The 15,029-nt window shown below is 41.7% G+C and overlaps 1 long non-coding RNA gene across 1 annotated transcript in view; it reads left to right on the forward strand.

The window, feature by feature from the left end:
- LOC125129504 (uncharacterized) overlaps nt 1–15,029 on the forward strand; it is a 39,381-nt gene that overhangs the window by 5,748 nt on the left and 18,604 nt on the right. The window contains exon 2 of the long non-coding RNA XR_007135489.1: nt 5,922–6,038. This is a non-coding gene — a long non-coding RNA (uncharacterized LOC125129504). The remainder of the gene's footprint in view (nt 1–5,921; nt 6,039–15,029) is intronic.

The raw sequence follows: 15,029 nt of genomic DNA on the forward strand, positions 1-15,029 counted from the left end.
CCTTATGTTGAGGTATGTCCCCTCTTCACCCACTTTGTTGAGAGTTTTTATCGAAATTTGATGTTGAATTTTGTCAAATGCTTTTTCTGTGACTACTGATATGATCATATGATTTTTATCCTTTGTTTTGTTAATGTGCTATATCACATTGATTGATTTGTAGATTTTTGAACGATCTTTGCGTCCCTGGAATATATCTCACTTGATCATGGTATATGACCCTTTTAATGTATTGCTGAATTGGATTTGCTAATATTTTGTTGACAATTTTTTTGTATCTATATACATTAGGGATATTGGCCTGAGATTATCTTTTGTGTAGTGTCTTAGTGTGATTTTGGTATCACAGTGATGTTGGCTTTGTCGATTGGGTTTGAAAGCATTCTCTCTTTTTTAAGTTTTTGGAATAGTTTGACATGGTTAAATATTAACTCTTCTCTAAATGTTTGGTAGAATTCACCTGTGAAGACTTCTGGTCCTGGAGTTTTGTTTGTTGGGATTTCTGTTACTGATTCAATTCCGTTACTAGTAATTGGTCTGTTCAGATTTCTATTTCTTCCTGATTTAGTTTTGGAAAATTGTATGTTTCTAGAAATTCACTTCTTCTAGGTTGTCCATTCATCTCTGTACAATCTTTTGTAGTATTCTCTTATGACTCTTGGTATTTCTTTGGTATCTATTTTTTCTTTTATGTCTGAGTTCATCTATTTGGGCCTTCTCTCTCTCTATTTTTTTATGAGTCTGACTAAAGGTTTATCAATTTTTTATCTTTTAAAAGATCTAGCTCTTAGTTTTATTGATTTTTTTCTACTTTGTGTGTGGTGGGGAGTCTCTCTTCATTTATTTCAGTTCTGACCTTTGCTATTTCCATTTTTTTAAATCAGCTTTGTTATGTTTTTTGGTTTGTTTTGTTTTTCTTTTTCTAGTTCCTTTAGGTGTAAAGTTAGATTGTTTACTTGAAAATTTGTTTGTTTCTTGAGGTAGGCCTGTATCACTAGGAACTTCCCTCTTAGAATTGTTTTTGTTATGTCCCTTAGATTTTGGAAAGTTGTGTTTTCATTTTCATTGTCTGAAGATTTTTTTTTTTTTTACTTTTTATGGCCACACCTGCAGTATATGGAAGTTCTCAGGCCAGCAGTTGAGTTGGAGCTGCAGCTTCAGGGCCTATACCATAACCACAGCAATGCAGGATCTGAGCCACAGCTGCGGCAATGCTGGATGCTCAACCCACTGCGTGAAGCCAGATATTAACTCTGCATTGGTAGTATAGTGGTGAACATAGCTGCCTTCCAGATATCAACCCTGCATCCCATAGATACTAGTCGAGTTCTTAACCTACTGAGCCATAACGGGAACTCCTGGATATATTTTTTTATTTAAAAAATACTTCTTTGTTAACACAGTGATTGCTTAGTATGATGTTGTTTAGTCTCCACATGTTTAAGTTCTTTCCAATTTTCTTCTTGTACTTGATTTCTAGTTTAGTAACTAATATGCGGTTAGAAAAGATGCCTGACATGACTTCAATTTTATTAATTTTATTGAGACTTGGTTTGTGGGCTACTATGTAATGTATCGTGGGGAATGTTCCATGTGCACTTGAAAAAGATTGTGCATTTTGCAGTTTGGAATGGAATGTTCTGTATATCTCTTTAAACTCATCTGCTCTAATGTGTCATTTAAGACCAATGTTTTCTAATTGATTTTCTGTCTGGATGATCTATCCATTGATGTAAGTGGGGTATTAAAATTCTCCAATATTTTCTTATTACTGTCAATTTCTCCCTTTATGTCTGTTATTATTTGCTTTATATATTTAAGTGCTTCTATGCAGTTGCATAAATATTTACAAGTGCTGTATTGTCTTCCAGGATTAACCCTCTTTATCATTATGTAATGTCCTGTGTTTTGTTATAGTCTTTTTTTAAAAGTCTATTTTGTCTGATATGAGTATTACTAACCCAGCTTTCTTTTTATTTTCATTTATCTCTTGTGGGCAGCATATAGATGGGTCTTTTTTTTTTTTTAATCCATTCAGCCACCCTATATCTTTTGATTGGTGCATTTAGCCCATTTACATTCAAAGTAATTATTGATAAATATGTATTTATTGCCATTTTGTTAATTGCTCTCTGATTATTTACCTGCTCTTCTCTGTTACTTTCTTCTCTTGATTCTTCCCTCTGGTCTGATGATTCTTTAGTGTTATATTTGGTTTCCTTTCTCTTTATTTTTTTGTATCTACTGTAGGTTTTGGTTTTTTATTACAATGAGGTTCATATGTATTGACTTATACATATATGTGTATACACACACACACCACACATATATATAAAGCAATTTATTTTAAGCTGATAGTAGCTTAAGTTCAAATGCATCCTGAAAACACTACATTTTTCCTCATCTCCCTTCACATTTTATGTCTTTGATGTCATATTTTACATCTTTTATTTTGTGTAAACATTAAATATTTATTGCAGTTATATCTTATTTTACTACTTTTGTCTTTTAACCTTATTCTAGTTTTTAAATGGCTGACCCACTGCTTTTACTGCTTGTTTGCCTTTACAAGTGAGTTTTTTTCTTTCATATATTTTCTTATTTCTAGTTATGGCCTATTCTTTTCTGTTTAAAGAAGACGCTTTAATATTTCTTTAAGGCCAGTTTAGTGGTGATGAATTCCTTTAGTTTTTGCTTGTCTGAGAAACACTTTATCTCACCTATGATTCTGGTTGACAACCTTTCCAAGTAAAGTATTCTTTGTTATAAGTTTTTTTTTTCCCATCACTTTAAGTATATCATTTCACTCCCTTCTGGCCTATAAACTTTTTATTGAAAATAAGATGATAAATCTTATGAGGGTTCCCTTGTATGTGACAACTTGTTTTTCTCTTGTTGCTTTTCAAATTCTCTATCTTTCATATTTGTTATTTTAATTAGAATATGTCTTGTGGATCTTTTTGAGCTCATCTTGTTTCCTAGACCTGGATATGGGCTTCCTTCCCCAGGTTAGAGGGGTTTTCATTTATTATTTCTTCAAATAATTTCTATGCCCCTTTCTCTTTCTCTTCTCCTTCTGGAACATCTATGGTACACAAATTAGTACACCTGATATTATCCCAAAAGTCCCTTAAACTGTCTTCACTTTTTTAATTGTTTTTTTTTCCTTTTTGCTGTTTGATTGGGGCTTTTCTACTACTCTCTCATCCAGGTCACTGATCCATTCATCTCTATCATCTAATCTGTTGTTTATTCCTGCTAATGTGTTTTTCACTTCAGTTATTGAGTCCTTCAGCTCTGATTGGTTCTTTCCTATATTTTCTAACTCTTTACTGAAGTTGTCACCATGTTTCTCCGTTCTTCTATCAAGTTGAGTTAGCCTCTTTATGACCATTATTTTGAACTCTTTATCAGGTAAATTACTTATCTCCATTTCGTTAGGATTTTTTTCTGATGTTATATCTTGTACTTTTATTTGAAACATATTTTTCTGTCTCTTCATTTAGTTTGACTTTCTGCACTTGCGTCCATGAATTAGGCCAAACAGCTGCCTCTCTCAGTCTTGAAGGCATGTCCCAGGTGTTCACAACTGGTTGAAGCTGGAGTAGAAGTCAGCAGGACTATCCTGGGTTACACCACATTGGGCTATCTTGGCAGGATAGCTGGGGCTGGGGTGGGGGGTTAGGGGTTCCTATAATGTGCTATGCCAGAACTGCCTTTTCAGGATGACTGAAGCTGGAGCAGGCATGGATCAGAGGGTGGAGTCCCAGAATGTGCCACACAAGTATGTCTATAACATAAGACATTGTTCTTACATTAAACTAAAAAGCTTCTACTCAAAAAAAGAAATGATCAACAAAATAAATATGCGACCTATAGAATAGGAGAAAACATTTGTAAATCCTATATCAGATGAGGGGTTAACATCCAAAATATATACAAGAAACTCATACAACTCAATAGCAAAAATACACAAATAATATAAAAATGGGCAAAGGACTTAAATAGGTATTTTTCCAAAGGAGATAGTCAAATGACTAATAGGTACATGAAAAGTCCCTCAAATTATTAATCATCAGGAAAATGCAAATCAAAACCACAATGACCTATCACTTCACACCTGTTAGACTGGATATTATCAAAAAGATAACAGATAACAAGTGCTGGTGAGAATGTAGAGAAAAGGGAACATTTGTGTACTGCTGGTGAGAATGTAAATTGGTGCAGCCATGGAGGTTTCTCCAAAAATTAAAAGCAGAACTACCATATGATCCATCAATTCCACTTCTGGTATACAGCCTAAGAAAATTAAAATCATTTCAAAGAAATGTCTGCACCCCTGTGTTTACTGCAGCACTATTTACAACAGCTAAGATATGGAAACAGCCTAAGTGTCTATTGACAGATGAATGGATAGAGATGATATGGTATATATTTATATCACAATGGAATATATACAGCTATTAAAAAAGGAGAAAAACTTGTCATTTGGAACAACATGGATGAAACTTGGGGGCTTGTACTAAGTGAAATAAGTCAGATAGGGAAAAGACAAATATTGTAGAATTTCACTTATATGTGGAATTTAAAAAAAAAGCTCATAGAAACAGAAAAAAAAAGATTGATCGTGGGGGGTGAAGACAGGGGAAATGGGTCAAATAAAATAGGTGTGTGTACACCCAAAGTCCTATAGAGATCCAGAGACTTCCTCACAATGTTTGTGAATTCCCAGAGGCTTATATCTCAGATCTTTTGTTCTTCCTGGACTCTCCGCCTCATTCAACTCTGTATTTCTGTCCTCTCTGGCACCTGCCCCCCCTCTCCCCCAACACACACATGCACAATCTGCTGCTACAGATTAAAGTCTGTTTTCCTTTAATTTCATAAAACATTACCAGCACAAGGCCATTGTGTTTGGTAAACTCTTACCAAAAGTTCCATGGTTGGTATGCGTGTGTTTGTGTTATGCCTTGACACAGGATGGATGGAACATTAAGATTAGAACATTAAGATTAGACTGCTTTGAAAAGTCCTTGGCATTTTACCAGCATGGAATGTGTATTGGCTAACTCCCTCCCAGTGACCCTGGCCTCCAGCCACATTACGTCTTCTCCTCTCCAGGCCTACCCCACAGAAATTGTTTTCATAATCAAATATTTTCCAAAGAAGGAGTCTTTTCAGGAGAAGCATAGGGACTTGAGAGAGAGGGGTACAGATGAGACTTACTCTCCATCACCATGCAGGTGACCTGGGGATAAGCTGCTTAGATTTTGACTCCATATAAGGAGAATTTTCTGACCACAGTTTGCACAGATTGCCTTTGCAAGACATTTTGCCATAATTATGTGGAGTGGAGGAGGAATTCAGCCAATGCTGAATATTCTCTTGCTAGAAATGCTTCAGAGCAGTTTGGGGGAGAGAGGCAACAGGACTGCAGGTGACTTGCTTGAAGTCATACAGCGGGATGGGAGAGGGGCTGTGATTTTGGGGGGGATGATTCCCAAGTTTGTTTCAAGAGCCCAGACTCTGTCCCTTGATTAGCTGTGTGACCTTTTAGAGGTCAAATAACCCCTCTAGGACTCATGTTTCACCAGCATAATATGGTTTCCTATGCAGTGACCAGGCTCTCTTAAGTGTGTGGGAGTAAAGTCAAACCTGCAGGCTATAAGGCTTTTGTACTGGTTCCCAGCATAAGGTAAATACCAATATTTGCATTGGGGACATAGGGAGTTGACATTTTCCACACAGAACTTTGTTCTTTGCCCACAGCTTCTTTGTTAGGCAACTGACATTTGACATTTATTAAAAATGAGAAAGGAAATTTGACTCACTGAAGAGGGTAGCAACAGAAGACAACCACTGTATCCAGGAGGGCCTACCCCAGGCTGCCTATAAAAGCATGACTTTTGTGTTGACCACAGGCTTGCATCGATGAGCGGGGCTGCCTGGAGCAGAGCTGTTGACCCAGGAAGGCAGCAAAGTGTGGGTGGATGATGTATGTGAAAACACACAGTGAAACCTGCCCACCAGGGTACCAGGTAGGTTCTAAAGTGATGCTGCTTGTTCATTCATGCTACAATTATTTATTGAGTGTCTACTGTGGTGCTGGGAGTTGAGTGCCTATTATGATTCAGCAGAGAAGAAATCAGGAATACAGAGATAATAAAGTTCAATTCCAATCTTCAAGTGGCTTATGGCCTTCAGAGAGAAACTCAAACAACGATTATAGAAAAAGGAAATTGCACCACTACTGATGCTATAGGCAAAAATGCAGTTATGAGTATAGAAGCATCTTCCATTGGCCTGAACTCAGAGAAGTCTTCAGAGATAAAGCATGTGAAGGCTATTGACAGGTAACCAGGTCTGACTGGATTGCACTGTTCTTCTCTGTGTCATCTGCAGCTGAACAGGCAGCCTGACATGAGGCTCCTGTTCCAGGGCTTAAACCTCTGTTGAGGCTCCCAACTCCTGGGCCATTTGCCTCCTGCAAGTTCAGGATCCCTGGGAATGCATGGCAATTAAATAGAGTCAGGATATAAGGTCCTGCCCACCCAGAGAGCTGTTAAGCAGGGTCTGGACAGCTGAGTCACAGAGGGCAGCAGAGACAGTGTGAGCCACCCACACTATTGCACCCACCATGTTGCAGCTCAATCACTCGGATTCTCACCCCTCGTTCCAAAAGACCCGCTTCCCAGCAACTCTCTTTGCAGGAAGCCAGGGCAAATAAAAGGGTGCTTCCCTTTCTTTCCTGCCCTTGGGGAATAACGATTGCTCTGCACAGGAAACACTGAAACCACTCTGTCATTCAGCCTTTCTGAAAAAAACTGCCAACCAAGCTGGAGTTGGGTCTTGGATCTCCTTTAGATCTGGAAATTAAAGGAGAAATGAGTTTCCACACTAGAACAGAAATCTGCAATCAGGCTGTCACAAAATTAGAGAAATACTTATAAATCATATGTCTATAAAGCGTGTTTATTGCACCACATTTTTTTTTGTTTTAGAAAATAGAAGGGTTTTTTTTCATAAAAAATGTTATTTCTTTAAACGTGTCGTGGGTTCATAACAAGTTTTGTGGCTTAACCAACTTTGTGACTTAATGTAGCACCCATTTATTGCCCCACAGTTCTATAGGTGAGAAATTTAACATAACATGGCTAGATTATCTGATCAGGGCCTCACAAAGCTGACATCAAGGTGTCAGCTGACAGCATTTTGATCTGGAGCTTGGGGTCCTCCTCTAAAGAGATTTTTATTGTTGGAAGAATTAAGTTCCTTGTGGTTACAGGTCTTGCTAACATGTTAGCCAGAGACAATATCCAACTCCTAGAGGCCGCTCTCAAGTCCTAACCCAGGGTCCCTCCACTGCAGCCGGGAAGAATCTCTCATGTTTCCACAACATCTCTTCCTCTTTCTCCACCCGCTGGAGAAAACTGGTTTGAAAGGGTTCACGTGGTTATGTTAGGCCCTTCCAATAATCTCCCTTTCTGAAAGTTACGTAATCTAATCACAGGAGTAAACACTATCCTAGCACAGTTGAGGGGATGAGAGTGGGAAATCTTGGGAACCATTTAAGAAATATATATATGATTTATATTTGTATTTATGGTACATTAAATATGCAATATTTTTCTACACAAGAACTACACATGCAGCATATCCTTCTCTTCCATGCACTCCTCTGCCCCTGTCCCCTCGGTTGCAGAGATGTGATCAGTACTTGGTACCTGACAGTGGCTGGAGAAGCCAGCTACTGTCAACACAATGCAATTAATGTCTTCTTAAAGTCAGTGACTATTGAACATAAAGGCTCTAACAGGACCACAAGGCTCCCTTCTGTGTAACGGATATACAGATACATGGCTTCCTGGAATTGAATCTTTCATCTGGTACTGTCCCCTGGTCTCTGGGGAGGCATTCCTGAGAGGGGTGCTTGATGAAAGGGCACTGGCTGGGGGACTGGGAGCACCAGGCTCCCAACTGGGAACACTGGCTATGTCTATGGTCTTTGTCCAATAATAACAGTAATAGTTTTGTTGAGTATTGTTTAGACCAGACTTTGTGCTTAAAGGTTTATAAAGATTTTTATCTTAGAAAAGAGACCTCATTGTCCATGCCAAACCTGCAAGTGCTGTTTACATGACATAAGGAATGATAGACAGCTAGGTATGAAGGGTCATGGGCTTAGGGTCTGTGAGAGTCAGTCTCTATTTCCAGGAGAGCCTAGGATGCAGCCAGTAATTGCTCTCTACTGCTCTAATGGCATTTATAACACAGGGCCAGAGGAGAGCAATATGCATCAGAAGTCTATGGGGGAGTTCCCGTCGTGGCGCAGTGGTTAACGAATCCGACTAGGAACCATGAGGTTGCGGGTTCGGTCCCTGCCCTTGCTCAGTGGGTTAACGATCCGGCGTTGCCGTGAGCTGTGGTGTAGGTTGCAGACGCGGCTCGGATCCCGCATTGCTGTGGCTCTGGCGTAGGCCGGTGGCTACAGCTCCGATTCAACCCCTAATCTGGGAACCTCCATATGCCGCGGGAGCGGCCCAAGAAATAGCAAAAAAAAAAAAATGAAGTCTATGGGCAACTTTTGGCCACATGGAGGACCAGAGACACTTAGAGGCCTGAGGGAAGTTTGCTAAAGTCTCTACAGTGAAGGAAAATTTGTGCACTGATAGGAGTGCCTATTATATTGCAGTTTGCTGTAAGGGGCCACATTAAAAGTGGGATGGTTTGTGAGTAACAACAGAAATGGGCTTAAGGCAAATTTGTAAAGGCATCAGAACCCAAAAGGCTTAATAGATATTGGACTTGCTTTAATGGTGTGAGTGCTGAAAGGGTCAATAGCTGTTTCTTGACAGTGTTGGGAATAGAGCAACACTTGCGTTCCCAAATATAATTTTTAGGAACTTAACCAAGGTGGCAGGGTCTTGTACTGTGTGGGAGTGATAGCCCATCTCTTTGTGAGCTCCTTTGTCAGGATTCGTAGGTCCTGAATGAGTATATCAAATGATTTAGCAACCTCACTTATGGGTATATCTCCAAAAGCATTGGAATTAGGACCTCAAAGAGATATTGGCACCTGTATATTCACTGCAGTGTGATTCATACAACCCAAATATCCATCAGAAGGTGGGTAGATAAGGGAAATGTGGTATATGCGTAACAGTGGAATATTATGCAGCCTTTAAAAGGATGAACTCTTATTTGTGATAACATGGATACAGAGACCCAGACTTTGTCCCACCTCTAAGCAACTAACTTTTTGCCTTTTCTCAAACATGGATAAAGCACCTTTCTGGTTATCTCTCTAAACCCTGGAGGATCCTGTTGATGCTGCATTTGTATGACTCACGAAGGCTACATACATGACTTTTAGCTGAAGATTCTCTTCCACACCCAGGAAGTACCCCCCCACACCCCACCCCACCCCCCGGCATAGGTCTGCCCTGGGCCCTGAAGTGAAGGAGTGGGTCCTGCTCAGCCTCCAGGGTTGTGCTACACCCTGGAAAGTGGCTGTGTGGGGGCAGAAAGTTTTTATAACTGTCATAATAGCTGCAGTAATGACTTCCTGGAGAATTTTCACTGAGAATGTCCAGGGAGTTGGCTTTCTTCCACTGCTGAGGAAAAGCTCTGGAGCCCCTGCAGGAGGAACTCAGCTTCTACCGCCACATCTGGTCTCGGCCTTCAGGAACAGCCTGGTCGTCTTACCTTCTACTGTAAACTTGAGGAAATTCTGGAGCACCTTCAGATCACCTTTGCTGCTTCACCTCCCTACTCCTTGGCCTTGACAGAGACCTAGACTCTTAACACACGTGACTCCATCATCAGTGACTGGGCTTGCTGGAACACTGCCCACGACAGCCAGAACCTCCTCTGCCTCAAGCCTGCTGCTCTCCCGTATCTGCCATGTTGGGTTAAGGTCAGTCACCTTCAGGACCTATATGAGTGTGGTCAGTGCAGTGGCCATTTTTACCTGGGCCATCCAGGATGATTCCTCCCAAATTCAAGGCCCCTCCTCCTGTTCTTAACAGTATCCCACAGCTTCCTTAAGCAGCTGGGGCAGAAAGAACCTTCACTTCAGGGCCCAGGGCAGACCTATGCCGGGGGGTGGGGTGGGGTGTGGGGGGGTACTTCCTGGGTGTGGCTCTTGGGAATGGCAGCCAACACCAGTCACTATTTCCTGTATTCACGGCTGTTAGAGAACTTACACCTTCATCTAGCTTCTGCAAATCAGAAAGATGCCCTCCCTCGTCAAATGGAACTCTCCACCTCTATCAACACAGAAAACTGGGACAGGGCTTCCCTGTCTTCCTCAAGACATTAGTGGTCTTTGAAGGTCCTGTCGTGGCGCAGTGGAAAGGAATCCAACTGGGAACCACAAGGTTGCAGGTTCGATCCCTGACCTCACTCAGTGGGTTAAGGATCTGATGTTGCCATGAGCTGTGGTGTAGGTCTCAGACACAGCTTGGATCCTGCATTGCTGTGGCTGTGGCTGTGGCCAGCAACTGTAGCTCCTATTGGACACCTAGGCTGGGAACCTCCATATGCCTCAAGGGTGGCCCTGAAAAGCAAAAAAAACAAAAACAAACAAAAAAAAGACATTAGTGGTCTTGAAACCCTCAGAATCCCATAGATGCATCATGGAAGGAGTTGGAGCTCAAAGAGGGTTAGCTTGGACTTCTGTTCCCTCCTGTTACTGATATGTGAGCACTGTGTCCTAGGACCAGCTTGGGGCAGTTTTGTCATGACTAGTTTGGAAGGACCATTCCCATGCAGCAAATTTCATCCATCTTGTCTCAGTCTACCTCCCATAGACCCATGTCAGGGTGTTCACCCTGCACTGAGGGCATACTCTGCTGGACAGCATGGTGGAAACCCTGATAAAACTGCCTCCTGGCCTGGACAATCAGCAGGAAACAGGGGGATATGGTTAAGAATAGAAGGAGGAGCCTTAAATTGGGGAGGAGTCTGCCCTAGATGGCCCAGGTAGAAATAGCCACTGCACTGACTACACTGATGTAGGTCCTGAAGGTGACCTCTTTGGGTCATATCCAGGGGAGCTGAAGGGTCTGGGAGGCTTCAGCCTGAAGACTCAGTCCACCTGACACCTGCCTCCTGAAGTCTTTCCTGATTCCATCAGCCAGAAGTGACCTCTCCCTCCTCTGAACTCCTCTGCTATTTTTTTCTTTGTTCTTTTTTCTTCTTTTTCCTTTTTTGACTACACTCATGGCATATAGAATTTCCCAGGCCAAGGATTGAATCTGAGCAGCATCTGTGACCTATGCCACGGCTGTGGCAATGCCAGGTCCTTAACCCACTGTGCCCCAGGGGGATCTCCCTGTATCTTTTTTTCTAGATAAGGCTTCCCAGTATTTTAGCTTTGTAATAACATAGCTCCATACTGGATCCCTACCCATCAAAGCAAATGTGATGCCCTGGGGATGTGGCCCCAGGTATCTTTTGAGCTTTAGATCTAGAGACCTTTCAGCTTTAAACCTAGCTGTACTGACAGCTCCCTTTGCATGTCTCAAGGCATCTCACAATCAATATGTTCAAAATTGAGCACCTGAGCCTGGTCTTCCTCAAGTGTCTCCCACTGCAATGAATGATGCCACCATTCATACTATCATCCTTGATATCACTTCCAACCTCAACTCCATGGTCAATCCATCAGTGAGACTTCTCAATTTTTTTTTCTTTTTTCTTTTTTCTTTTTTTCTTTTTTTTCTTTATTGCTTTTTAGAGCTGCACCTGGGTGGTATATGGAGGTTCCCAAGCTAGGAGTCTAATTGGAGCTACAGCTGCTGGCCTACACCACAGCCACAGCAACATTGTATCTGAGCCATGTCTGCGACCTACACCACAGCTCATGGCAACGTCAGATCCTTAACCCACTGAGCGAGGCCAGGGATTGAACCTGCAACCTCATGGTTCCTAGTTGGATTTGTTTCTACTGTGCCACAACAGGTATTCCCTCAATTTTATTTTCTTTTTTTTTTAATTATTTATTATTATTTTTTTCCCACTGTACAGCAAGGGGGTCAGGTTATCCTTACATGTATACATTACAATTACATTTTTCCCCCAGCCTTTCTTCTGTTGCAACATGAGTATCTAGATAGCTCCTAAAACATTAGATTTACTGGCTTTGACCTATTTCTTTTCTCAAAATGTCTACTTCTTTCCATTCCCTTAGGTCTGACATTTTTTCAAGATGTTTATTTTTGCATTATAGTCTTGATTCCTTCCTCAGTCTCTTTGATCAGTTAGTCCACACCTGTGTCGCCATGTGGACGTCTCCCCATGGGTCAATTTAGTATTTGCCCCAGTGTGGGCCTTATAAGTTTCACCTATTTATAAGGTAATTTCTAGGCTCTGATTTCCAGCACGGAGTGAGAATTCACACCCACATCCAAGTGAAGGCTTGGTTTCCAATTTCTCACATTCTTTTCATGGAATAGGGCAGGTTGCAGCCCCCATGCTGGTTTCCCAGGACAGAAGACAGACACTTTCTTACCCTACTTCACCCAGCATCTTATCTAGCTTTGCACAGCAACCCTAAAAGCTCAGGCCACAGTTCATCCCCCTTTAGAGAAGTGTAACATTGGTCTCTAATATATATTTCTGTTTCTGATAATGTCTTGGGACACCAGAACTTCAGATACCACTCATCTCTTGAATTTTTTTTTTAGGCCCACACCTGCAGCAAATGGAAGTTCTCAGGCTAGAGGTTGAATCAGACCTGCTGCTGCAGGCCTACGCAGCAGCCACAGCAACATCAGATCAGAGCCGCATCTGCAACCTGCACCACAGCTTGCAGCAACTTGCACCATAGCTTGCAGTGGGTTAAGCTGGATCCTTAACCCACTGAGCGAGGCCAGGGATCCAAACCACATCCTCAGGAACACTCTGTCAGGTTCTTAATCCATTGAGCCGCAACAGGTACTCCCATTTCTGAACTTAAGTAACACAATGAAAACAATTTAATTACATGTAATCACATCTAATTGTGTGGTCAAAGTGTGAGAAGGAGTTCCTGTAACAGGACCCTGTGGGGCCTGCTGGAGCAGGACCTTCCCCCATATCCTCTGCTTTGGCTCCTCTTTGATGAACATTTCCTGAATTCTTTGGGCCAGTCCACTGCAGGGAGTGTGGCCAGCTCAGGATCCATCACTCAGAAGCTTCTCACTCTCTGCTCTGTTTCTGACACAACAGAAATTAAAACTCTATGCTTATCTCCATTACTGGGAAAGATGCTGGCAAAAGCTCTTCTTCTCCTCAAGCTCCCTGGGAGGCTGGAAATTCAGCTCTCCAAGAAAAATCTCCAGCAGAAGAAGGAAAATGACAAGTGTGCAAGCAGCCTGGACAACTAGGTTGGGACTTTGCTTCCTTTTCATGCTTTGACTAGTTTTCCAAATCATAAATGAATGCTTTCTATCTTCTGCCAATTTTTTTTTTCTTTAGGGCTGCACCCATGGCATATGGAAGTTCCAAGGCTAGGGGTCGAATTGGAGCTGCAAATTGCTGGTCTACACCACAGCCACAGCCACATCCATGTGGGATCTGAGCCACATCTTGCAACCTACACCATATCTCACAGCAACACCAGATCCTTAACCCACTGAGCAAGGTCAGGGATGAACCCGCATCCTCTTGGATACTAGTCGGGTTCATTTCTGTGGCACCACAGTGGGAACTCACATATCTTCTACCAAATTTTAAAACAAATTTTCTAGTACAAAAATTATCCATTCTTGAAAGACGTGATGAATTCACCAGAAATAGGCTTTGTTTCTTATTGTTACGTACTTTTTACAATATTTTCTGTGTTCGTTTTCCCAGGTTTATATACACAGGTAAATCAGTTTTAGCAATTCATATTTTCCTAGAAACTGTCCATTTCATGAAGATTTAAATTTGACATTAGTCACACACTACAGTCTCTTAGATTTTTTTCTTGTTGTTGTTCTTTTGCTGTTCTGGTTTTCTTCTTCTTTTTATAGCCGCACCTGCAGCATAGGGAAGTTTCCAGGCTGGTGATCGAATTAGAGCTGCAGCGGCCGGCCTAACACCACAGCCACAGCAATACCAGACCTGAGACACATCTTTGACCTTCTATGGCAACACAAGATCCTTAACCCAGTGAGCGAGGGAGGCCAGGGATGGAACACGCATCCTCATGGACACTCTCTCAGGTTGTCTGAGCCACAAAGGAAACTCCTGTTTTGCTGTTTTAAACATGAAGGAATCTTGCTCAAAAGCTAAGTGATAAGTTAGGTGAACATTCCAGCCCTGAGAGCTACACGATCCTATTACCCAGTTCACAGCTTTTCTTTGGATCCGTTTACAAAGCAGTTTGGCGGCTCAGCTGGTGGTACGTGGTGGTGTGCTAGGGGAGTATCTTCACCCTCCACATCCTCTACCATAATTTGGAAATGAGAGAAATAGGGTGGAGGCTTTTGGGGATTTTTTTTTAACTTTTGGAGATTAAACAAAACGCTACACATCTAGATCACAGGAGATGTATAGCAATTCCACTTGAGACCAAGGCAAGACTTAATCTCACATGTGCACATGAATAGTCAAACAGGATGGTTAATAAGAAATGGGGCATAAAGAGAGGTAAGTGACAGAGACAAATGAAGTGATAAGTCAGGCTGGCAGCAGAATCCCATGTCCTGGGCAGATAAGACCTACCAGGGAAATGGAGAGCTCAGGCGAGAGGGTCATTCGAATCCACACCAGCAGCATCTGCTCACCTGCCCTGACTCAGGGCTTCCCAAACAATCCAGTGGTCCCTTGGATTCCCATGTGGCCTATCTTTGGGAAGAGAATGCCCTGGTCAGGCTAACAGGACTACCTGGACTAGTGAGCAAGTATATTTCTCACTATAAATTAATAAATAAGCATTCTGGTTTTGTTTACCAGTGTCTTTTAACATTTATTACCAAGATTGTGCATCCCCAAGGCAAATCAGCATGGGCAATGGATGAAATGGAAATTCTAGGTGTTGGCTCAGAGTCTACATAGCA

This window comes from Phacochoerus africanus, chromosome 6 (assembly GCF_016906955.1).
Source record: "Phacochoerus africanus isolate WHEZ1 chromosome 6, ROS_Pafr_v1, whole genome shotgun sequence".
NCBI classification, from domain to species: Eukaryota; Metazoa; Chordata; class Mammalia; order Artiodactyla; family Suidae; genus Phacochoerus; species Phacochoerus africanus.